The 27,477-nt window shown below is 46.0% G+C and overlaps 1 protein-coding gene across 1 annotated transcript in view; it reads left to right on the top strand.

Moving 5' to 3' along the window:
• The first annotated feature begins 1,549 nt into the window (after positions 1-1,549).
• Positions 1,550-27,477, top strand: part of LOC126162709 (venom serine protease-like) — a 257,256-nt gene continuing 231,328 nt past the window's right edge. The window contains exon 1 of the mRNA XM_049919371.1: positions 1,550-1,695. The gene's annotated coding sequence lies outside the window, so the exon portion shown is untranslated. The remainder of the gene's footprint in view (positions 1,696-27,477) is intronic.

Consider the following 27,477-nt stretch of genomic DNA (forward strand, 5'->3'; position numbering starts at 1 on the left):
AAAAGAAAAATTCGGAGTAGGTATTAAAATCCATGAAGAAGAAATAAAAACTTTAAGCTTCGCTGATGACATTGTAATTCTGTCAGAGACAGCAAGGGACTTGGAAGAGCAGTTGAACGGAATGGACAGTTTCTTGAAAGGAGGGTATAAGATGAACATCAACAAAAGCAAAACGAGGATAATGGAATGTAGTCGAATTAAGTCGGGTGATGCTGAGGGAATTAGATTAGGAAATGAGACACTTAAAGTAGTAAAGGAGTTTTGCTATTTGAGGAGCAAAATAACTGATGATGGTCGAAGTAGAGAGGATATAAAATGTAGAATGGCAATGGCAAGGAAAGCATTTCTGAAGAAGATGAATTTGTTAACATCGAGTATAGATTTAAATGTCAGGAAGTCGTTTCTTAAAGTGTTTGTATGGAGTGTAGCCATTAATGGAAGTGAAACGTGGACGATAAGTAGTTTAGACAAGAAGAGAATAGAAGCTTTCGAAATGTGGTGCTACATAAGAATGCTGAAGATTACATGGGTAAATCACATAACTAATGAGGAGGTATTTAATAGAACTAGGGAGAAGAGGAGCTTGTGGCACAACTTGACTAGAAGAAGGGATCGGTTGGTAGGACATGTTCTGAGACATCCAGGGATCACCAATTTAGTATTGGAGGGCAGCGTGGAGGGTAAAAATCGTAGAGGGAGACCAAGAGATGAATACACTAAGCAGATTCAGAAGGATGTAGGCTGCGGTAGGTACTGGGAGATGAAGAAGCTTGCACAGGATAGAGTAGCATGGAAAGCTGCATCAAACCAGTCTCAGGACTGAAGACCACGACAACAACAACATCGTTTGAAAGGTAAGATATCGTTGTCTACCATCCAACCCAACGCCAACCCAATCGATCCCCTCTGCTTGCACACAACCCTCAGAATACCTAACGTTTTCTCTCTTCTGATTTATCCTTCCCCAGCGCAGATCTTCAATTTTTAGTTAAGAGCAGTGCTTCTCGTAAGATCGTTACCAGTCTGTAACGCCTTTTAAATATCCGTTTACGTATTTTTGTTTTACTTTTTAGTTTTTTTTTTGTTTTAATAAAATTCGAAGGAAGTTAACATTCTAAATTGATATTAATAGCATCAAAGATGGTCACCTTTGTATTGATTTAAGAAAATTATGTAAATGTTATAGCATTTAATCATACTGCTTGATCTTTACTTACTTTCCAGCCTTTTGGCAGAAGAGGAGGATGTCCGTACTGCGTACTGCTGAGTCCAGCAAATTGTGGCGAGGAGGGTGAAATAACTATAAATAAAAAGAGTAAGTTACTCAGTTCTGTATAAAAGAGAGCCTGAGATCCCTAATCTGGTCAGTATTCTTAAAATAAATTAAAAATGTAGGACTCGTGCCTCCATTTTAATGTTACATCTGACCGCCCTGCAAAACGACCCTTTCTCTTTAGCTAGCAGCGATCGCTTCCTGGCTTGTATCTCCAATATCTCCAATAATTAGAGGCAGTGAGGAGGACACTGCCACACAGATAAGCGGCCCATTAAGGCGGCGACGCCAGAAGCTGCTGCGGTGCTGAGCAAACGGACGCCAGACGCGGCCGCGCGCCGTCTCCACGCCGCCAGAGACAGCGCCGCAGCGGCAGCAGACCGGGCTACCGTCCGTGGCAGTCTTCATTCAGCGCAGCAGAGGTGGGAAAACATAACAGCGATGCAACAACATCGTTGCAACAATAACAATGTATTGCATTACAGAAGCACATAACGAGGGTTCCGAAAACGTATAAACAGTGTTACAAGTGGAGTCTATTTAATATTTTTGGCAGTAGGACTGATAGACTTTCGTCTATAGAATCATATATCTTACGTGATGTAGTAAAAATAAGCTTGGTAGCATTTTCGTACAACTGATACTTCATTAACAAAATGGAGCAGCGAGTGTAGTTCGAACAGCAGAAGGGAATTTTACGGTGGGATTCTGACCGGACCCGCCACAGGTTAGTTTTGCTGTATTTCTTACCTCTATGTATAAAAGGCAATGTCCCGAGTGACTGACTCACTCAGACTCACTATCGCTTAGCCCAAACCACTAACAACAGAAACTTGGAATTTCCAGAGGGTGTTGATCTACAGGCGTCGTTTAAGAAAGGACTTTTTGAAATTCCACCCCAGAGGGGGTGAAATAGGTGATGAAACGTTGTTTGAAAATATGTCGCTATTAAGACAGCTTTGATGCTAGACCTACGAAAACTGGTATGCGGTTTCTTGGTCAGGAATAAAGAAATACTTGTTTCAGCATTTTTGGAAATTTGGCCCTTATGAGGGTGGAATAGTGAGTGAAAGTATTTTTTTTTTAAAAAATCATCATTAAAGAAATACACATTGTTTTTAAAGCTACATCTATGATAATTGGTATTTAACTTCTCAGACACAAATAAAAAAAATACGTCTGTCAGTGTTTTTGGAAATTCACCCCTGCGGGGATAAAATAGGGGATGATAAGTTGTTTCAAACTATCCAAAGCCTAATCTATGAACATTTGTATTTGGTAACTGTCAGAAAGAAAAAAATACGTGTTCCATAGTTTTTGGAAATTCAACCTCCAAGGACGTGAAATAGGGGATGAAAATGTTTAAGAAAATATTTCGTTGTATTAAAAAGAAAGCTAAATCCATGAAAACTGGTATTTCACTCCTCGGTTAGATATAAAGAAATATGTGTTAGGGGATGAAAGTTTCTACGGAAATATCACAAGAACGCAAAAGCCATCATTAACAAAAACTTGGGACTCGAGTTACAATCGGAAAAAACCATGCATTTGAAGCATAATTAGTGTGAAAAGTTTAGAATGTGCTGCAATTTGTAAATTAAATCAAAGAAATCTATTTAACAGTCGCCACGACAAATTGTCTTTATCAGAATGCCATAGAAAAAGAAACGGCTCATTAATACGTTAATTTTTCGGTAGGACTAATACATGTTTACAAAATTATTTTTGATGAACTTACTACGCAAGCGCGAGCGAAGCAGCGGGCGCTAAGCTCGTACTCTCTATTTTATACAGTTAGCCACAACATTATCAGCTTGCACTCGAGCAGCTACGATCCGCTCAACTATTTTATACTGAACAGAGTGTTTGGAAGTGTTATCCACGCATAGCACGCTTCTGTTACGACAGAAAATATGCTGTTAACAAATAAATGACGCAATTGCAATACAATGCAAAAGAGTTGAAAACTGATGCGTCGACGCCAGCAGACCAATAATTCTATGGAAATGGAAATGAAGTCCCATGCTTCTTTACAGAGCGTAGGGGAACGATGCGGGAGACCCGCACCGCCTTACTAGGCAAGGTCCTAATGGAGGTGGTTTGCCGTTGCCTTCCTCCGACCGTAATGGGGATGAATGATGATGATGAAGACGACACAACAACACCCAGTCATCTCGAGGCAGGAAAAATCCCTGACCCCGCCGGGAATCGAACCCGGGACCCCGTGCTCAGGAAGCGAGAACGCTACCGCGAGACCACGAGGGGCGGACCAATAATTGTATAGGAAGACATATTAGCCGAGACTCCAGAAAAGATATTCCCAACAGAGAGCTTCGATGTCAGTTTAATTAATAGCATATTTGTTAATGCAAATACAAGAGTATAGCGCAGATTCGATGTTTGATAATGAGCGACGGTTACTCGAACTAGTCGTGAATAAACAGATGTAATTCATAATACATTAATATTGTGACTGATTACAGGAGATAATTTTCAGAACTATGATTGCTCAGACTTATAAATTTAGCTGTCCTATTGCTGGCCCCGTCTGTGTGTGTTAAATACAGCCTTTGTTAGTAAAGCGCTCATTCTACATACACTATGTCAGCAAAAGTATCCGGACACCCCCAAAACATATGTTTCTCATATTAGGTGCATTGTGCTGCCACCTACTGCCAGGTACTCCATATCAACGACTTCAGTAGTCATTAGACATTGCGAGAGAGCAGCGCTCCGCGTAATTCACGGACTTGGAACGTGATCAGGTGATTGGGTGTCACTTGTGTCATACGTCTGTGCGCGAGATTTCCACACTCCTGAACATCTCTAGGTCCACTGTTACCAATGTGATAGTCAAGTGGAAACGTGAAGGGACACGTTCAGCAAAAAAGCGTACAGGCCGACCTTGTCAGTTGACTGACAGAGACCGCCGACAGTTGGAGATGGCTGTAATGTGTAATAGGCAGACATCTATCCAGACCATCACGACCATCACACAGGAATTTCAAACTGCGTCAGGATCCATTGCAAGTACTATGACAGTTAGGCGGGAGGTGAGAAAACTTGGATTTCATGGTCGAGCAGTTGCTCATAGGCCACACATCACGCCGGTAAATGCCAAAGGACGCCTCTCTTGGTGTAAGGAGCGTAAACATTGGATGATTGAAAAGTGGAGTGACGAATCACGGTACACAATGTGGCGATCCGATGGCAGGGTGTGGGATGGCGAATGCTCAGTGAACGTCATCTGCCAGCGTGTGTAGTGCCAACAGTAAAATTCGGAGGCGGTGGTGTTATGATGTGGTCGTGTTTTTCATGGAGGGTCTTGCACCCCTTGTTGTTTTGCGTGGCACTATCACAACACAGATCTACATTGATGTTTTAAGCACCTTCTTGCTTCCCACTGTTGAAGAGCAATTCGGGGATGGCGATTGCATCTTTCAACACGATGAGCACTTGTTCATAATGCACGGCTTGTGGCGGAGTGGTTACACGACAATAACATCTCTGTGATGGACTGGCTTGTACAGAGTCCGGACCATCACCGATTGACATCGATACATCTCCTCAGTGCAGCACTCCATGAAGAATGGGCTGCCATTCCCCAAGAAACCTTCCAGTACCTGATTGATCGTATGCCTGCGAGAGTGGAAGCTGTCATCAAGGCTAAGGGTGGGCCAACAGCATACTGAATTCCAGCGTTAACGATGGAGAGCGCCACGAACTTATAAGTCATTTTCAGCCAGGTGTCCGGATACTTTTGATCACATAGTGTAGATCAGGCTTAGGTGGGTCCTTCTGCCACAATAAACCAGCAAAATTGGTAGAATTCTACTTACTTTTACCTACTGTGTTTGAACCCGGCCCTTGTCTGTCTGTAAATATACGATTTATTACCTGTTTGCTTTCCATGGTGTCTCGTCTGAGATGTTGCACCAAAGCGTGCTTCGTTCTGGGAGGTAGGCCGAATGAGTAACGCACCTCACCCGACCATTTTTCTGGTGCCCAGATGGTGTGATAATGGACGTTCACTTAAACGCCCTTACCTTGGCATTGTGTATCGTGCTGCCGACTGAAGGGCTAGAGTCCTGCAGCAACTACCTGCTTATCATTTACAAAAAGCTAAAGCATGAATTGTTCTGTCATCAATGAGCCAATAAGAGCAAATTTACCTCCTGACAGGAAACCATTTACTTAGCAGTGCGGCCTTCCTAAAACAATATATACACTCCTGGAAATGGAAAAAAGAACACATTGACACCGGTGTGTCAGACCCACCATACTTGCTCCGGACACTGCGAGAGGGCTGTACAAGCAATGATCACACGCACGGCACAGCGGACACACCAGGAACCGCGGTGTTGGCCGTCGAATGGCGCTAGCTGCGCAGCATTTGTGCACCGCCGCCGTCAGTGTCAGCCAGTTTGCCGTGGCATACGGAGCTCCATCGCAGTCTTTAACACTGGTAGCATGCCGCGACAGCGTGGACGTGAACCGTATGTGCAGTTGACGGACTTTGAGCGAGGGCGTATAGTGGGCATGCGGGAGGCCGGGTGGACGTACCGGCGAATTGCTCAACACGTGGGGCGTGAGGTCTCCACAGTACATCGATGTTGTCGCCAGTGGTCGGCGGAAGGTGCACGTGCCCATCGACCTGGGACCGGACCGCAGCGACGCACGGATGCACGCCAAGACCGTAGGATCCTACGCAGTGCCGTAGGGGACCGCACCGCCACTTCCCAGCAAATTAGGGACACTGTTGCTCCTGGGGTATCGGCGAGGACCATTCGCAACCGTCTCCATGAAGCTGGGCTACGGTCCCGCACACCGTTAGGCCGTCTTCCGCTCACGCCCCAACATCGTGCAGCCCGCCTCCAGTGGTGTCGCGACAGGCGTGAATGGAGGGACGAATGGAGACGTGTCGTCTTCAGCGATGAGAGTCGCTTCTGCCTTGGTGCCAATGATGGTCGTATGCGTGTTTGGCGCCGTGCAGCTGAGCGCCACAATCAGGACTGCATACGACCGAGGCACACAGGGCCAACACCAGGCATCATGGCGTGGGGAGCGATCTCCTACACTGGCCGTACACCACTGGTGATCGTCGAGGGGACACTGAATAGTGCACGGTACATCCAAACCGTCATCGAACCCATCGTTCTACCATTCCTAGACCGGCAAGGGAACTTGCTGTTCCAACAGGACAATGCACGTCCGCATGTATCCCGTGCCACCCAACGTGCTCTAGAAGGTGTAAGTCAACTACCCTGGCCAGCAAGATCTCCGGATCTGTCCCCCATTGAGCATGTTTGGGACTGGATGAAGCGTCGTCTCACGCGGTCTGCACGTCCAGCACGAACGCTGGTCCAACTGAGGCGCCAGGTGGAAATGGCATGGCAAGCCGTTCCACAGGACTACATCCAGCATCTCTACGATCGTCTCCATGGGAGAATAGCAGCCTGCATTGCTGCGAAAGGTGGATATACACTGTACTAGCGCCGACATTGTGCATGCTCTGTTGCCTGTGTCTATGTGCCTGTGGTTCTGTCAGTGTGATCATGCGATGTATCTGACCCCAGGAATGTGTCAATAAAGTTTCCCCTTCCTGGGACAATGAATTCACGGTGTTCTTATTTCAATTTCCAGGAGTGTAGATAAAGCACTTACCAAATACAACTGTACAAATGGTTCAAATGGCTATGAGCACTATGGGACTTAACTTCTACGGTCATCAGTCCCCTAGAACTTAGAACTACTTAAACCTAACTAACCTAAGGACATCACACGCATCCAGGCCCGAGGCAGGATTCGAACCTGCGACCGTAGCAGTCGCGCTGTTCCAGACTGTAGCGCCTAGAACCGCTCGGCCACTTCGGCCGGCCAAATACAACTGTACCTGGCACCAAAGAAGAGAGGCCAAATCTTTGTCCTGCCATGAGGGATGTATAGTTACTAACGAACCCAGCAAAGCTTCCTAACTGCTAGATCTGTATGGGAAATGAAAAAGATCGTAAACTCCTTCCCCCTTCTCTCTCTGTTCATCTCTATTCATCTCTTCTCACTCCTCCTCCTCTCTCTCTCTCTCTCTTTCTCCATCTCCTCCATCGCCCATCTTTGCCTATCTCTTCCACCCAATATCTATGCCCATCTCCTCTGTCCCCTCTCTGTCTTCCTCCTCTGTTCCCTCTCTGTCAGTCTCCTCCATCCCCTCCCTGTCCACCTTCTCTGTTCCCGTCAGTATGTCCATCTCCTCGGTCCCTCTCCCTGTCCATCTCCTCTGCACCCTTCTCTGTCCATCTCCTCCATTCACCCTCTATGTATATCTCCTCTCTCCCCCTCTCTATGTCCATCTCCTCAATAACCTCTCTGTCCATCTCCTCTGTCCCCTGTCTGTCCATCTTCTCTTATCCTCTTTCTCTGATCTTGAGGCTTGTTTATTATAACTGCAAACGAATCTTGAAAGGGTAATCGGTTGGTATAACTGGTATAGGTGGTATGAGAGAGACCTCTCCAGCTTCTGGGTCTGTGAGAATAGTAGCTTCAGTGACAGTATTTCGCACATTTTTAATCTGGAAAATTGGAAATTTGTGGTGAGGTCTTATGGGACCAAACTGCTGAGGTAAACGGTCCATAAGCTTACACATTACTTAATCTAACTTAAACTAACTTATGCTAAGGACAACCACACACCCATGACCGAGGGAGGACTCGAACCTCCGACGGAGGGAGCCGCGCGGACCATGACGAGGCGTCTCAGACCCCTCGGCTATTCCGCGCGGCGTAAACTGTGAATGAGTAGGATTACGATGTATCAGACGATTCAGATTCCTTAGTAATATTCTGATCATAAGCTGATAAGCCATAAATATAACTTTTTTGTTTTCTGTGAAACCAATGGCGAGGAAGAAAACAAAACAGCACATTCTTGTGTATATAATTTTTGTTTAAAATTATATAAATGAAGAAAAAATGTACTCCGCTGGAAAAAATTAGTACATCCTTTTATAGGTTTCCAATTCACTCAGGATTTATTGTTTCAACAGTGCATAGAGAATACCTGAAATGATTACATTTGCAGATCAATAGCACAAGCTGTTTTGAGGTCTCAGGTATTGGCCCATGCTGAAACACCCATATACAGGGTGACAATTATTGAACTATATGAAATAAAATTATCATAACTTCTGAACGGTTTGCGTTAGGACGTTCAAACTGCACGGTTGGCCGCGGGGAATGATGGGAATTAGTATGCGCTGTATGGTTTGGTTTAGCGACGAAGCCCACTTTCATTTGGACGCGTTCGTCAATAGGCAAAATTGGGGCATTTGGGGAACTGAGAATCCGCGTTTCGCTATCTAAAAGTGTCTTCACCCTCAACGGGTGACTGTGTGGTGTGCAGCGTCCAGTCACGAAATAATCGGTGCGATATTCCTTGATGGTACGGTGACTACCGAACGGTACGTGAAGGTTTTGGAAAATGATTTCATCCTCATTATCCAAAGTTACCCTTATTGCGACAAGATGTAGTTCATGCAAGACTGAGCTCGACCCCATCGAAGCAGGAGAGTGTTTAAAGTCCTGGAGGAGCACTTTGGGGACCGCATTTTGACTCTGGGGTACACAGAGGCCACTGGCATGGGCTCCGATTGGCCGCCATATTCTCTGGATCTGAACACATTAAAGACAAGTTGTACAGTATTAATCCCAAAACCATTGCTGAGCTGAAAACAAATATTCAGAAAGTCATCGACGGCATTGATGTTCCGTCACTTCAGCGGGTCACGCAGAATTTCGCTATTCGTCTGCACCACATCATCGCCAATGATGACGAACATGTCATGACCTAACCCGACTATCTGCAGTGACGTTTAACGTGTTGAATAAAGTGTGTGCATGACGTAGTTTGTAACTAATTTACGTTTTTTCATATAGTTCAATAATTGTCACCCTGTAACTACACTCCTGGAAATTGAAATAAGAACACCGTGAATTCATTGTCCCAGGAAGGGGAAACTTTATTGACACATTCCTGGGGTCAGATACATCACATGATCACACTGACAGAACCACAGGCACATAGACACAGGCAATAGAGCATGCACAATGTCGGCACTAGTACAGTGTATATCCACCTTTCGCAGCAATGCAGGCTGCTATTCTCCCATGGAGACGATCGTAGAGTTGCTGGATGTAGTCCTGTGGAACGGCTTGCCATGCCATTTCCACCTGGCGCCTCAGTTGGACCAGCGTTCGTGCTGGACGTGCAGACCGCGTGAGACGACGCTTCATCCAGTCCCAAACATGCTCAATGGGGGACAGATCCGGAGATCTTGCTGGCCAGGGTAGTTGACTTACACCTTCTAGAGCACGTTGGGTGGCACGGGATACATGCGGACGTGCATTGTCCTGTTGGAACAGCAAGTTCCCTTGCCGGTCTAGGAATGGTAGAACGATGGGTTCGATGACGGTTTGGATGTACCGTGCACTATTCAGTGTCCCCTCGACGATCACCAGTGGTGTACGGCCAGTGTAGGAGATCGCTCCCCACACCATGATGGCGGGTGTTGGCCCTGTGTGCCTCGGTCGTATGCAGTCCTGATTGTGGCGCTCACCTGCCCGGCGCCAAACACGCATACGACCATCATTGGCACCAAGGCAGAAGCGACTCTCATCGCTGAAGACGACACGTCTCCATTCGTCCCTCCATTCACGCCTGTCGCGACACCACTGGAGGCGGGCTGCACGATGTTGGGGCGTGAGCGGAAGACGGCCTAACGGTGTGCGGGACCGTAGCCCAGCTTCATAGTGACGGTTGCGAATGGTCCTCGCCGATACCCCAGGAGCAACAGTGTCCCTAATTTGCTGGGAAGTGGCGGTGCGGTCCCCTACGGCACTGCGTAGGATCCTACGGTCTTGGCGTGCATCCGTGCGTCGCTGCGGTCCGGTCCCAGGTCGACGGGCACGTGCACCTTCCGCCGACCACTGGCGACAACATCGATGTACTGTGGAGACCTCACGCCCCACGTGTTGAGCAATTCGGCGGTACGTCCACCCGGCCTCCCGCATGCCCACTATACGCACTCGCTCAAAGTCCGTCAACTGCACATACGGTTCACGTCCACGCTGTCGCGGCATGCTACCAGTGTTAAAGACTGCGATGGAGCTCCGTATGCCACGGCAAACTGGCTGACACTGACGGCGGCGGTGCACAAATGCTGCGCAGCTAGCGCCATTCGACGGCCAACACCGCGGTTCCTGGTGTGTCCGCTGTGCCGTGCGTGTGATCATTGCTTGTACAGCCCTCTCGCAGTGTCCGGAGCAAGTATGGTGGGTCTGACACATCGGTGTCAATGTGTTCTTTTTTCCATTTCCAGGAGTGTATGTGGTGTAGCCTCCATGGGTGGTAATGCAGGCACTTACTGACACTCAGTCGATCATACTGATGGCGAATACTGTCCTGTTCATGTATTTCTGTAAGAGTTGTTGGTTGACAAATCGAATGAGTCACTTCTCATCGCATCATATCTGAGATGTGCTCAATTGGAGACAAATCCAGAGACCAGACTGGCCACAGACAGTGAGAAAGCATTACCCTGTTGGAAAAGCACCTCACCTCACAAGAACGGTAAAACATTCTGTACGTACTGGGAGCTGGTTAGTGTCATCTCTAGAAAAACCAAAGGTGAATGAGAGTTGTAGCTTATCTTTGGTTGCCATATCTAGCGGGGACCTCGTCGGGACACTCTGAGATGGGGGTGTAGAAATGAAACAAGAATTTCTTTTAATATAATGACTTTTTATATAGAACAAATTTACATGAAACTTGTTGCGACAGAAGTATCGGTACACCATATTTTTCGGAAGATTTCACCTTTTTCCGCAAGTATTTTTTCCGTTTACGTTTTTCTAAAGATCCGAGCAAGTCAGCCTTTAGTTAAACTGGCACTGTAGGATTGATTCCACGGTCCATGGCAGCAGTCAATTTCTCTCATCAATCCACTGGACCGACATCAGCGAAAATACTCTTTCCACAGGGGTGTTCTGTGCAGGAACAGAAAACAAATACCAGCATAATTTTAGCAGCTGGCATTTGCGTTCAGGATTTTCGGTTTTCTTAAGAAAGTAAATCCACCTTTCTTCCACGGAGTGTTTAGACTTCCATTCTTCCGTGTCACGCTAAATTTCTGAAAAGCACTTCAGATACATCTATTCCTGTAAACAATTGTTGCCTGAAATATTCACACCATTTTTAGTCACAGGTATATAATATTATGCTACTGGTAATGTCGTATTTTCTCGAATCACGGCGCTAGATCTAGAAGCTGCTTGCATCGTCGATACAGGACACCCATCATGCAGTGCCATCTGTGAGACAACCTTGTCAACATAGACTTGTTGACATACACTATTGGTCATTAAAATTGCTACAGTTCGAAGATGACGTGCTACAGACGCGAAATTTAACCGACAGGAAGTAGATGGTGTGATATGCAAATGATTAGCTTTTCAGAGCATTCACACAAGGTTGGCACCGGTGGTGACATCTACAACGCGCTGACATGAGGAAAGTTTCGCACCGATTTCTCATACACAAACAGCAGTTGACCGGCGTTGCCTGGTGAAACGTTGTTGTGATGCCTCGTGTAAGGAGGAGAAATGCGTACCATCACGTTTTCGACTTTGATAAAGATCGGATTGTAGACTATCGCGATTGCAGTTTATCTTATCGCGACATTGCTGCTCGCGTTTGTCGAGGTCCAATTATTGTTACCAGAGTGTGGAATCGGTGGGTTCAGCAGGGTAATACGGAACGCCGTGCTGGATCCCAACGGCCTCGTATCACTAGCAGTCGAGATGACAGGCATCTTATGCGCGTGGCTGTAACGGATCGTGCAGCCACGTCTCGTTCCCTGAGTCAACAGATGGGGACGTTTGCAAGACAACAACCATCTGCACGAACAGTTCGACGACGTTTGCAGCAGCATGGACCATCAGCTCGGAGACCATGGCTGCGGTTACCCTTGACGCTGCATCACAGGCAGGAGCGCCTGCGATGGTGTACTCAACGACGAACCTGGGTGCACGAATGGCAAAACGTCATTTTTTCGGATGAATCCAGGTTCTGTTTACAGCATCATGATGGTCGCATCTGTGTTTGGCGACATCGCGGTGAACGCATATTGGAAGCGTGTACTCGTCATCGCCATACTGGCGTATCACCCGGTGTGATGGTATGGGGTGCCATTGGTTACACATCTCCGTCACCTCTTGTTCGCATTGCGGCACTTTGAACAGTGGACGTTACATTTCAGATGTGTTACAACCCGCGGCCCTACCCTTCATTCGATCCCTGCGAAACGCTATATTTCAGCAGGATAATTCACGACAGCATGTTGCAGGTCCTGTACGGGCCTTTCTGGATACAGAAAATGTTCGACTGCTGCCCTGGCCAGCACATTCTCCAGATCCCTCACCAATTGAAAACGTCTGGTCAATGGTGGCCGAGCAACTAGCTCGTCACAATACGCCAGTCACTACTCTTGATGAACTGTGGCATGGACATCTGTACCTGTACACGCCATCCAAGCTCTGTTTGACTCAACGTCCAGGCGTATCAAGGCCGTTATTACGGCGAGAGGTGGTTGTTCTGGGTACTGATTTCTCAGGATCTATGCACCCAAATTGCGTGAAAATGTAATCACATGTCAGTTCTAGTATAATATATTTGTCCAATGAATACCCGTTTATCATCTGCATTCCTTCTTGGTGTAGCAGTTTTAATGGCCAGTAGTGTAAATGGAACTGACTGAGGCTGCATTTACATGTTGTGCGAAAAGATGGCTTTACTTCAGTACTTGAGACAACTCATAACACTATTTTGCAAAATTTGGGCAAATCTAGGGTCTTTTCGAGATGCTGGGGACAAGAAGGTCTCTAACAGTGATGCTCCCGATATATCGGGATGGATGGCAACCCTAAGCTCATCGCGCCTCAGACCTGTAAGGCCTGGGGTGCAGCTAGTGTGTCTTGGACAAATACACACAACGAGGCAGCGCTCAACAGGACTACGTCATACACACAAACGACCATCAATTGCGTGCAGACAGAATCTGCTTTCATCGCTGAAGACTACACCGCTAAGTGACACTCTGGCATCAACAGTCGAGCTGTGCACATCAATGCTGTGTCGTGAGCGGAAGATGGGTTAGATGTGGGCGTGCCCGTAGTCCCACTGTTAGTAACTGGTTCGCAACAGTTCGTGTTGTCACATCTGAGTTGACAAGTCTTCTTACCTGTGCTGTGGTACCTATCGACCTACCACTGCTGCCCTTACAGCGTGACGATCCTGGCGGGTGTCTGTACTGCGTGGACGTCCAGAACCTCGTCTACTGCTGTGAGAATGTGACCACTGATACCAGCATCGTTGCACAACTGACGCAGCATGTCCAATGTGTATGGAAATTCTTCAGAAGGACTATCCCGCCTCTCAAAAGGCCACAATTTGCCCCCTTTGAAACGCTATCAGTTGGCTGTAGGAAAGAAGAATACATCTCCGTGGCATGGTCGTCTGCTTGCTTCACACGTTTGCACTACACTGAGCCTTTTGGCAGGGAGCATTCCTTATTAGAGGGTAGACGCATATGGCGCTCCTTTAGCTGTGCAACTTCGCTATCTGTCCGTGGACAATGCTGAAACCGTTATCAGCAGATCAGTTGGCATATGCTATCATCGGATCAAAATCGACGTCATCTTTCCAGGTGCGTAATTTTTTTTTCAGCTGTGTACATGGGAGAAATTATTTGTCTAATGGTTTACGTGCTCTGTTATCGCAATTAAAGCTTACTGCGAGAAAGAAAACGAAACCGCACATTTTCACAGCATAGCATTCTCTCTGTCGCAATCAGTTCTGACAGAAAACCTATACATTATCATTTTAAAAAAAATGTATTATATGTAGGTTTATTAGCGTGTCGTGTAACAATTTGACGTAAATCTGTCAAAAACTTCTCTCTCTCTCTCTCTCTCTCTCTCTCTCTCTCTCTCTCCCTCTACAAAAAGGTACGGCCAAACTTTCAGGAAACATTCCTCACACACAAAGAAAGAAAATATGTTATGTGGACATGTGTCCGGAAACGCTTACTTTCCATGTTAGAGTTCATTTTATTACTTCTCTTCAAATCACATTAATCATGAAATGGAAACACACAGCAACAGAACGTACCAGCGTAACTTCAAACACTTTGTTACAGGAAATGTTCAAAATGTCCTCCGTTATCGAGGATACATGCATCCACCCTCCGTCGCATGTGCTGATGCAGCCCTGGAGGATGGCGTATTGTATCACAGTCGTCCACAATACGAGCACGAAGAGTCTCTACATTTGGTACCGGGGTTGCGTAGACAAGAGCTTTCAAATGCCCCCATAAATGAAAGTCAAGAGGGTTGAGGTCAGGAGAGCGTGGAGGCCATGGAATTGGTCCGCCTCTACCAGTCCATCGGTCACCGAATGTATTGTAGAGAAACGTACGAACACTTCGACTGAAATGTGTAGGAGCTCCATCGTGCATGAACCACATGTTGTGTCGTACTTGTAAAGGCACATGTTCTAGCAGCACAGGTAGAGTACGATGTATGAAATCATGATAACGTGCTCCATTGAGCGTAGGGGAAGATCAAACTAAAATGAGCTCTAACATGGAAATCAAGCGTTTCCGGACTAGAGATGGGGGATGCGCTCTTGAACTAATTCATAGAGTTGAATCTTTCAAAGGAGTGAACAATCAGTGATTCAGAAAAAAAGAACGGTAGCTCCAAACGTTTCCCACGGCAGAGAGAGAGAGAGAGAGAGAGAGAGAGAGAGAGAGAGAGATGGAGCATATCAGCAGCGCCTCTGCTGGTCACAGCACAGTGCACGCCACACAACACAGCCAGCGCCGGCCTCTGCCCTGTTTCTACCTTGGCTGCCTGCATTGTGCAGTGCCCCATTGGATTTTGTGTTTCACATATGCCGTGCCGTCCCTGTGCGTCGTCTGCCGTGCGCAGTGTCTGGCGCAGCTTAACTTCGCATCGCACTCTGTCGGCGATCGTTTCAGTCGCACGTCCTGCCCTCTGGGCAGTTGATGCGAGCAACAGGACAGAGAGCCACCTAGCGGATAACATAGGAACTACTTGCAACAACCTGCTCGCAAGGGAACGGACGATTTGTTTCGGAGCGGGTGAGTTCACCGCTCCCCCCACCCTCGGAACTCGCCCGCTCAACGCTCACCCCACCATCTCGACTCTAGCCAGAGCGTTGATCAAAGCGACTCAGGTGTCACTCTGGTCTCTGCGGTCTCAGCTCACGCAGTAATACAGCTCGCGGCTCGACCTGCTCGACTCAGCGCCTCTGCATCGGAGTTCGTCCCTACTGGATATTGTTCTTCGTAGTAATACCGCTATGTATATTACATTATTATGTTATGTATACATCAATTGTTTTTATTTAATTTTTATTTGTTTAAACTGATTAGATTAGGTTCCTGATGACTCCTCTTACTATAGGATTTTTATTATGGACACTCGAATTTACGCTTTAATTACGAGTGAACCGATAAACGTATCGCAAAATGTGATACACCAATATTTTCCTTGTTTTATTCTGCGTAAGGCTATATGCAGCACTTTCGTTTTACAGTCAAATTTATATTTTTTTTCTTATTCTGGTACGGATTTTGCGATTTTAGGCGTCTTCGGAAGGAAACGTTCACTTTAAAAATATGTGGCTTGCGATGAATTTGTATGAGGTTAATGAAATTTTAATACATTATAGCCAAATATATTGTTAATATAAATCTCAAGTTACAACATTTTCCGATCACCCAAAAAACCACGATAGTGCAAAATAAATCAATAATAAAAAACTTTGTCATATCGTGGAAATTTCAATAAACAATACAAAATTCTTACTCATTATCTGTGTTACTTCAAAATAGGATCAAATAAGATCAAAATACAGGTATAGTACTGGAATAAACCAAGTTTAAAGGGCAATGTGCCTTCCATTTATTTTCTATTGTAAATGAGTGGTGAGTCATGAAAAAGAGCTAATTCATTTCAGGGAGTGAACAGTTCTGATCCAATCTCTGAAAAGAACAGTTTTGCCCATCTCTATTCTGGACACATGTCCACATAACATCTTTTCTTTATTTGTGTGTGAGGAATGTTTCCTGAAGGTTTGGCTGTACCTTTTTGTAACACCCTATATATATATATATATATATATATATATATATATATATATATATATATATATATGCAAATGTTTGTTAGAGAATTTGAATTAAGCCAGTCAAGTCCTTTTCGAGATTTCTGCTAACAATGTTTCTCCATCATATATTACATGCATATTTATATACTATGAACAGGGTGACCTAAAAGTCTGTTAAGATTCGAAAATTTAATACCTCACGGAATAATATAGATAGAGAGGTAAAAATTGACTCATATGCTTGAAATAACATGGGATTTTATTGAAAATAAATAAAAGTGCACAAAATGACAGACAGATGGCGCTTCATGTGATACAAAAGCAATAATTAGCATAATAGTTGATTTTCAGCAAAGACGTTGTTCTTTATAATAAATGCTCAACATGTCGGCTGTCATTTATGAGCAATACCTGTAATCGAGGGACAATGTTGCGAACAGCACATCAGTAAGAATAGTGGGTAATTTCCAACGAATGTTGTGTTTTAGCATTCCTGATGAGATAGGGCGATCGCGGTAGACTTGCGACTTCAGGTAACCCCACGTCCAATAATCACACAGATTGAGGTCTGGGGACCTGTGAGGGCAAGCATGAGGAACGTAGCGCCTCGGCACGTAACCTTTACCAAACGATGTGCGAAAAAGATCTTTCACATGTATAACAGCATGGGGTGGAGCGCCATCCTACATAAAAGTCGTACCTTCTCGCAGGTGCTTATCAGTCATGCTAGCGATGATTTGACTCCCTCTCTAACTGAACTCATTATCTACACGATTCTCATGCGTCGTCACAGATGTGTTGCTGTCCAGTGCCGTCTACTGGCCAGTTTTTGCATTCGTTTTTGGTTTCAATAAAACCACGTGTCATTTTAGGCATGTGTGAATTTTTACCTCCCTCCTTACATTATTACATGAATTTGTGGATTTTCAAATGTTAACGAACTTTTGGGTGACTCTGTATATTAAAAAAAATACGCAACAGATAGATTAACTGGGTTCTTTATACACTACTGGCCATTAAAATTGCTACACCAAGAAGGAATGCAGATGATAAACGGGTATTCATTGGACAAATATATTATACTAGAACTGACATGTGATTATATTTTCACGCAATTTGGGTGCACAGACCCTGAGAAATCAGTACCCAGAACAACCATCTCTGGCCGTAATAACGGCCTTGATACGCCTGGGCATTGAGTCAAACAGAGCTTGGATGGCGTGTACAGGTACAGATGTCCATGCCACAGTTCATCAAGAGTAGTGACTGGCGTATTGTGACGAGCTAGTTGCTCGGCCACCATTGACCAGACGTTTTCAATTGGTGAGAGATCTGGAGAATGTGCTGGCCAGCGCAGCAGTCGAACATTTTCTGTATCCAGAAAGGCCCGTACAGGACCTGCAACATGCGGTCGTGCATTATCCTGCTGAAATGTAGGTTTTCGCTGGGATCGAATGAAGGGTAGAGCCACGGGTCGTAACACGTCTGAAATGTGCGATCAACTGTTCAAAGTGCCGTCAATGCGAACAAGAGGTGACCGAGACGTGTAGCCAATGGCACCCCTCCCCCCTCCCTCCCCCCTACCATCACGCCAGGTGATACTCCAGTATGGCGATGACGAATACACGCTTCCAATGTGCGTTGACCGTGATGTCGCGAAACACGGATGCGACCATCATGATGGTGTAAACAGAATCTGGATTCATCCGAAAAATGACGTTTTGCCATTCGTGCACCCAGGTTCGTCGTTGAGTACACCATCGCAGGCGCTCCTGTCTGTGATGCAGCGTCAAGGGTAACCGCAGCCATGGTCTCCGAGCTGACAGTCCATGCTGCTGCAAACGTCAGCGAACTGTTCGTGCAGATGGTTGTTGTCTTGCAAACGTCCCCATCTGTTGACTCAGGGATCGAGACGTGGCTGCACGATCCGTTACAGCCATGCGCATAAGATGCCTGTCGTCTCGACTGCTAGTGATGCGAGGCCGTTGGGATCAAGCACGGCATTCCGTATTACCCTCCTGAACCCACCGATTCCATGTTCTGCTAACAGTCATTGGATCTCGACCAACGCGAGCAGCAATGTCGCGATACGATAAACCGCAACCGCGATAGGCTACAATCCGACCTTTATCAAAGTCGGAAACGTGATGGTACACATTTCTCCTCCTTACACGAGGCATCACAACAACGTTTCACCAGGCAACGCCGGTCAACTGCTGTTTGTGTATGAGAAAGCGGTTGGAAACTTTCCTCGTGTCAGCACGTCGTAGGTGTCGCCACCTGCGCCAACGTTGTGTGAATGCTCTGGAAAGCTAATCATTTGCATATCACAGCATCTTCTTCCCGTCGGTTAAATTTCGCGTCTGTAGCACGTGTTCTCCGTGGTGTAGCAATTTTAATGGCCAGTAGTGTACATAAGAATGGAAAGATTACTTAACTCAAGAAATTCGTAGTGCTACAATCTCTGCTGTATAGTCCACATTAGTCTCACTGCTGGTGAAGTACAAAGTCCGCTAGGTACACTATTATGATTTCTATGTGCTGCCTGTCTCTGAGTTTGCGGCGGAGCTATCTGCTAGTGCGATTCCTGCTGGGCCGCGACTGATGACGCTGGAATCTCTTCGGTGCGACAGACTGCAACAGACTCGAACTAATTGAACGAAATAACTGACCCGCCGTCGAACTAACTGGCCCCCCGGGCCGCGGCGGCTATTCTAAACACTGGCGGCCGAGAGGGCTTTGTCGGCGCGTTTCCAGCGAGTCTGTCGTCGGCCTCAATCAATCTCTCGTAACCTCTATGCCTCATGGTGTGCTGGTGCCAGCGTATGCCAGCACACTATTTGCAACTGGAACAGTACAGGGGGGAGGTGACAGTGTTACACAGAGTATCCTTGGTCACACACCGCAGGTTGGCTTGTGGCGTATGGATGTAGACGTAGATAAATGCAGATGTCGTGTGACTAGGGCCTCCTGTCGGGTAGGCCGTTTGCCTGGTGCAAGTCTTTCGATTTTATGTCACTTCGGCGGCTTGCGCACTGATGGGGATGAAATGATGATGATTATGACAACACAACACCCAGTCCCTGAGCACAGAAAATCTCGACCCAGCGAGGAATCGAACCCAGGCCCTTAGGATTGACATGCTGTCGCACTGACCACCCAGCTACCGGGGGTGGACGTAGACGTAGATGTAGATATATAACACGCCATAAAGTCGGCAATGTTGGCTCTGAATATTTCCATGCATACATCCTTCTCCAGTGCTTAATCTATGCTCACATTTGCTCTGAAAGCAATTATTTAATAATTCTTGCCAAAGTGGGATGAGGTGGAATGGAGCGTAGACTCTGCTCATTGCCATGCTTCAAAGTGGTGGATGCTCTGTCACGAGTGGTTGAGCGCACTGGACACTCCCGCCTGCTATCTGTGACTCATGTTGGCACTGATGACGCTTGCCACCTGGGTTTATTTATTTATTTGTTTATCCCGTTGCTCTTATGTAGAACAATGTGCAAGATGATGTTGGATTAATTCTAGTCTCCGCAATCAAGATTAAATGTAGCTCTATATATTACAAATACGAAAGTTGCAAATTACATATATTTAAGTTCTGGTATTCACTTACTGAATCTACGTGGATAGCCGTCTGTGTTAAGAGTGCTGCTTACCCAATGGGGAGGTGCTTTGGCTAGGATCAAATCCCCCTGGCGGATTAACAACGAGTATTGGAGTGCCAACCGACACGGATGTGGTTTTTAGGCGGTTTCCCACCTCCAACTAGGTGAATACTGAGCTGGCACCCAAGTTACACAATTCGCAAGCTTTACACGCTTTGCAGGAAAGGCATCCTACCATGAGGAAACAATGAGCCCGTAGTTTCGTCCCTTTAACCTAATCAGTCTATCTATCCATCCTTAAATTAAGCATGCCAAATCCGTAAATAACCACATCGATCCTGCGCTGATGTGGGACAAAAGCACAAGAAAAAGAAGAAGATTTATCCATTTACTGAATAGAAGCACTGGTACTATAGATATTCCCTAGCAGAGCTTGCAAAAGCGTTAATATTCAGTATACATTTTATCTCCTTTGGCAGTTTATTGATACTTTCATTCCTGTATAGCATGTACGTTTCTCATACAAACTTGTACAGCTGCGAGTATATGAAAGTTACCATTTAATTAGTGTTGTGATTATGTAAGGCACACTTTTTCCTAAAACAGTACTACTATTGCATAAAATTAAATTTTTTTTAATGTACATTACAGTGAGGTGACAAAAGTCGTAGGATACCTCCTAATATCGGTCGGGCCTCCCTTTGCCCACCGTAGAGTAGCATCTCGACGTGGTGTGGCCTCAACACGTGACTGAAAGTCCCCTGCAGATATACTGAGCCATGTTCCTTCTACAGCCGTCCATAAGTGCGAAAGTGCTTCCGGTGCTGGATTTTGGGCATGAAATGTCTTTTGATTATGTCCCATAAATGTTCGATAGGATTCACATTGGGTAATATGGGTGGTCAAATCATTTGCTCGAACTGTCCAGAATGTTCTTCAAACCATGGCTTCGTGGGGTCTGTGCCACTCTTGAACTCTACCATCAGCTCTTACCAACTGAAATCGGTACTCATGTGACCAGGCCACAGTTTCCAGTCGTCTAGTATCACGAGCCCACAGTTTTCCAATCACCTGGGGTTCAACCAGTATTGTCACAAGCGCAGGAGAGAAGGTGCTGGCGACGTCGTGCATTAGCAAAGGCACTCGCGTTGGCCTTCTGGTGTCATAGCTCATTAACGCCAAATCTCACTGTCTTTCGTAACGGATACGTCCGTCGTACGTCCCACATTGATTTCTGCGCTTACTTCACACAGTGTCGCTTGTCTGTTAGCACTGACTACGCAAATGCCGTTGCTCTCGGTCGTTGAATGGAGGCCATTGGCCACTGCATTGTCCGTGGCGAGTAATCATACCTGAAATTTGATATTCTCGGCACACACTTGACACTGTGGATTTTGGAATATTGAATTCCCTAACGATTTCCCGAATAGAGTAGCTTACAGAACATTTGCAGTATTGTCTTTTTAAGAACATTCAACCCTATGTCTATTGAGGTAATAGTGATACATGCAAGCTGACTGTTGTCTTTGATGATTTCCTGGGAAAGAGAAACATCTGCCTCTAAACTGACTTGAATATGCGTTAAAGGATGATAGAAAGAGGATGGAGTGATGGATTGAGGTGGGGTTGTAACGGGGTATAATTAATGGTGGACTGATGATGCATTCTAGAGAGAGGGAGATTTTGCTGCAGGTCATTTATCACGCATTTAACCATTTTTTCCGTTGTTCTCTCGGTATGTATCAGTTGTGTGGTGTAATTTGTGTACAACTGCATGTACTGTGTGTGGCTTATGGCGCTATCTACCTGCCACCATTAACAGCAGACCTCTCCATACCACAGTCAGCAGAGGAATTCCAGTGCATGTGTGATGAAACATGTCCATCCATGGAAACCCTCCTCTAAATGAGCAAGGATGTATGCATCTTGAATGTAAATCGGGTCCTCAGTTTCATAACTGCAGTGGTTCTAAGCTAGTGGCAGGTGTTCGTGAGGTACTATAAACCCTATGTATACATTTCCTTGACAGATGTGTGTGGAAGAGACTATGCTCTGTTTCTGAAGTTAGAGCAGCACGGCGTGTAATTTCACACATCAAACACTGCTTGTATGTGTTTGTCTGTTTCTTTGTAAGAGGCAAATCCATTGCTGATGATCATTTTATAGGACTGATGCGAGCATAGTATTTCTGAACCATGATCGTATGTAAACAGCGGGCGCTATATACCTCCAGAAAGCTATATTGTGCATTTATCACAAAGACTGTGTTTTTCTTTAATGTAGAAGAAAGTAGTTTCACCTTCTTAAAGTTTGTCATCGTAGTGTGGGATAAAAAACTTGCAGGGTGGATTTGAGTCAGATGTTGGACATATATGTCCTGCATTAGAGTATTAAGAGTGTTGCGCTCTGCATGACTAATATTTCGGAAACCACATGGCTTTAACATTATGGTGTTTATGAGTGCAGAACTGTGTAGCCTTAAGAGTGTATGTGTTTATGTTCTACAATCATTTCTCTCTTGCCAATATCTTCTTGGTACTGACCCCAGACTATAGTTGACTTACGTAAAATGCTTCTACCTCCATCCATATGGAGCTCCATCATGCATAAACGATATATTTCTTCTAAACCATATGTTCTATCATCACAACACTCTCATATCTACTGTATACTGATAAGTGATGCTAACCTCCTCGACATGCACGCATCTGGAGGGATCTTAAGCACTGGGAACAATCTTTGATGAACAGCAGTTATGGACTCAGTTCGCTCTGTTCCTTCATGAGACGTGAAATGTAGTGGGTACTTCTGGTCGACTGGAAATTACATCGGTGACAGTTTTTACGGATAGTTAGTCGAAGACAGTGTGGGGAGATCTTTCTTTCCTCATCTTTATCCAAAGACAGCGAGAATTCTCTTTGACTCTAATTCACATAGGGAAAGATGGGCAATCGTAATCGTATATTATGCACTATGATGGAAGTGATCGAAATATGTATGTAACCTAACTGCATCAGATAGTATGCTTTCTGGTATAATTTGGTGTATATGTTCGAGAATTAACCATGAATGAATGTGCTGCACAATCATCTATCTACATTCGCAATCTAGTATATGGTATATGCAAAATTGTGGAGGATTGGTTTAGTAACGATACAGAAACTGGGGAGCATCCTGTCATGTCGTTGGTTGGCATTGAAATTACGCAAAAATTGGTAAAATTGCTAAAACTGATCACACAAGTAACTGTGGAGCTTATTAAAGTATATTGTCCTAAATCGACAGTCTTTTCCATCCCATCCATCCACTGGTATACTGTTGATTACCACATAATGATTGACTGATAGCACTTGTTTGAGATGGATAGTGTCTTTGTGGGAGCAACACCTTCCAGGCTTAGCCAGCACTGAAACAGTGATTGTGTACATGACTGCAATATGAAGAATCATTACTCTTCATCTCTGTGAAACAGAACATCTAGACATTTGCTACCCTGTCACTGTAAAAGATGAGATTAAATGTAGATGTCATAACATTCAGGCAGCTGTTTGGAAACGCTCCACAATGATGCAAACTCTTCCAGTTTCCATATGTTGTAAAGTCTTCCCCATTTTTGTCAATAAGAAACACTGCCTCTGTCCTTTATTTCAACCATCTTGTCTGTAGTGAGAGTAGCATAGTTTACACCATGTGTTGTCTAGCTTTCTGTGAAATCGAATGGATTGAAACGTGTTAACATTGGTTTAGCACATGACATAGACCTCGAAGTTGTGATGGAAAAGCAAAATGTATGGCGTGTACAAAGATGCAGTCATGCAGTGCTTGGATGTATTACAACAGAAAAACAATGTATCAAACTGCTTATGAAAGCACAACACTGGAGCCCTCTCTTGCAATTAATAGTCTGTGGATAGGAGAGGAGGGGGTAGGGGAGGGGATAGGAGGGGAGGGGAGGGGAGGGGAAGGAGAGGAGGGGAGGGGTGGGGAGGGGAGGGCCAACAGCGCCTTCAGTTGTTGTTATTGTGAAGTAGGTCTGTTGGTCTCTGGAACATAAGGTGAAGAGACAAAATTTGATATTCCGGCAATAAATTTGAATTTCCCACTATTTTTTGGATTTACAACCAAAATTTCAATTTCACACCATTTCCAAGTGTGGTTAAGAGGAGGGGAGGGGATGGGAGGGGGTGTAGGGAGGTGAGGAGATGGGGAAATCCTACAAGATCATCAGAGGGTGGCATGTAATTAATTTATCAGTTAATTAATTTGCATAATTATTCGATATCAATTTAATATCACAAGTGGGCACAGAACTCCATCATCCCAGTACTCCCACTGAGCTGCCGTACTGGTCCACTAGACCACCAGACCTGACATTTTTTTCCCGATACTTTGGACAAACAGGAGTTTATTGTAACGGGCAGTTTTTCACTTTACCATTGTCACGAAATTTGAAAATAGGAATAACTTTGGATGTTTCCAAATGCTCAGGTTAGATACCCAACACTAATGAGCAGTTACACATGTGAGTGAGAGGCTCAGGTATATTTTGGAGGGGGAACTATAAGATCCTACAGGGTATGCAATCAGTCCCTGTTGAGTATGTTGTTTCAGGTTTTTAACTGCCCTGCCTCTATGAGGCGAAGGACCTATCTGATGCTGTGATAGAAGACGAAATGAGAATCTATATGGAAGACAGATGGGATGCAGTATTAGAGTTTGAAGGAGTTTGGATTATATACGGTCAAATAAAGTAAGAAGTATAGAAAATATCCATTCGTAATTTCTAAAATTACGGTGGAAGTGGCGACCAAACGATTATTCCAGTTTGTGTGTAGAATATATGAGACTGGAGGCATACCAACAGACTTTTGGCTAAACATTATCAACGCAAACTCGAAAATAACGTATTGGTCCACCTCTGGCCATTACGCAAGCTTTTATTCGGCTTGGCATTGACTGACAGAGTTGTTGGATGTCCTCCTGAGGGATACAGTGGTAAATTCTGTCCAGTTGGCGCGTTAGATCATTCAAACTCCCGAAGTGGTTGGAGAATCCTGCCAAAATCCTCGAAATCTTCTCAGTCGGAGAGAGATCTGGCGACCTAGCTGGCCAAGGTAGGGTCTGTCAAGCACGAAGACAAAGAGTAGAAACTCTCATCGTGTCCATCGGGCCGTATGACGGGCGATAGTCAGGGTGGTATCACACTGCTGTCAGGGGCAACTCTAGACAATTCTTCACTGGTCATCAGGGCTCCGTTCGAAGTGGGGTTCATTACTAAAGAAAATTCTAGTTCAGTCACCAAGATTCCAGGCTGACAGCGCCTGACACCACTGCAAACGAGCTTGTTGGTGCTCTGGTAATCGGCGCAAGGGGTACCGCGAACTCTGCCCCCTTTCTGTGAGCCTCCTATTAATGGTCATTGTGGTCACTGAAGCACCATTTGCATGTATAATCGATAATAATGGTGTACCCAGGGCTCTGAGCGTCTCTGCCCATTGCTCGGCCCTCACGTTCTGCGTCTCTCTAGCTCGACCACTTCCTTCTTGACGCTGGCTTCTGCCATGGTTCACTCGTTGCTGCCTACATCGTCGAATTATGGCATCGCTCCTGCTCAAACGTTGAGCGATTCGCCGGTTATTCAGTGCGCTTCTTTGAGCCAAAGTACACATTCTCTCTCAAATCCTGACTTCAGAGTATGTTGTTCACGCGCCTGTCTGCCAGGCAATAGTTACTGTTTAACTGAGTACAGGGAATGAATTTCCCCAGGAATTTATGCCCTGGCATTGACATGTACCATGTTTACTATCCTAGGCAGCTGCGCAATGAAATTGCGCTGCAGCGTCACACATTCATCTATCGGCCGCCAAAGTTCACAAATTTGCATTTTCCTTCGATACATACACTCCTGGAAATGGAAAAAAGAACACATTGACACCGGTGTGTCAGACCCACCATACTTGCTCCGGACACTGCGAGAGGGCTGTACAAGCAATGATCACACGCACGGCACAGCGGACACACCAGGAACCGCGGTGTTGGCCGTCGAATGGCGCTAGCTGCGCAGCATTTATGCACCGCCGCCGTCAGTGTCAGCCAGTTTGCCGTGGCATACGGAGCTCCATCGCAGTCTTTAACACTGGTAGCATGCCGCGACAGCGTGGACGTGAACCGTATGTGCAGTTGACGGACTTTGAGCGAGGGCGTATAGTGGGCATGCGGGAGGCCGGGTGGACGTACCGCCGAATTGCTCAACACGTGGGGCGTGAGGTCTCCACAGTACATCGATGTTGTCGCCAGTGGTCGGCGGAAGGTGCACGAGCCCGTCGACCTGGGACCGGACCGCAGCGACGCACGGATGCACGCCAAGACCGTAGGATCCTACGCAGTGCCGTAGGGGACCGCACCGCCACTTCCCAGAAAATTAGGGACACTGTTGCTCCTGGGGTATCGGCGAGGACCATTCGCAACCGTCTCCATGAAGCTGGGCTACGGTCCCGCACACCGTTAGGCCGTCTTCCGCTCACGCCCCAACATCGTGTAGCCCGCCTCCAGTGGTGTCGCGACAGGCGTGAATGGAGGGACGAATGGAGACGTGTCGTCTTCAGCGATGAGAGTCGCTTCTGCCTTGGTGCCAATGATGGTCGTATGCGTGTTTGGCGCCGTGCAGGTGAGCGCCACAATCAGGACTGCATACGACCGAGGCACACAGGGCCAACACCCGGCATCGTGGTGTGGGGAGCGATCTCCTACACTGGCCGTACACCACTGGTGATCGTCGAGGGGACACTGAATAGTGCACGGTACATCCAAACCGTCATCGAACCCATCGTTCTACCATTCCTAGACCGGCAAGGGAACTTGCTGTTCCAACAGGACAATGCACGTCCGCATGTATCCCGTGCCACCCAACGTGCTCTAGAAGGTGTAAGTCAACTACCCTGGCCAGCAAGATCTCCGGATCTGTCCCCCATTGAGCATGTTTGGGACTGGATGAAGCGTCGTCTCACGCGGTCTGCACGTCCAGCACGAACGCTGGTCTAACTGAGGCGCCAGGTGGAAATGGCATGGCGAGGCGTTCCACAGGACTACATCCAGTATCTCTACGATCGTCTCCATGGGAGAATAGCAGCCTGCATTGCTGCGAAAGGTGGATATACACTGTACTAGTGCCGACATTGTGCATGCTCTGTTGCCTGTGTCTATGTGCCTGTGGTTCTGTCAGTGTGATCATGTGATGTATCTGACCCCAGGAATGTGTCAATAAAGTTTCCCCTTCCTGGGACAATGAATTCACGGTGTTCTTATTTCAATTTCCAGGAGTGTATATGAATATCATTTTGTGA

Source organism: Schistocerca cancellata, chromosome 1 (genome assembly GCF_023864275.1).
Source record: "Schistocerca cancellata isolate TAMUIC-IGC-003103 chromosome 1, iqSchCanc2.1, whole genome shotgun sequence".
Classification (NCBI taxonomy): domain Eukaryota; kingdom Metazoa; phylum Arthropoda; class Insecta; order Orthoptera; family Acrididae; genus Schistocerca; species Schistocerca cancellata.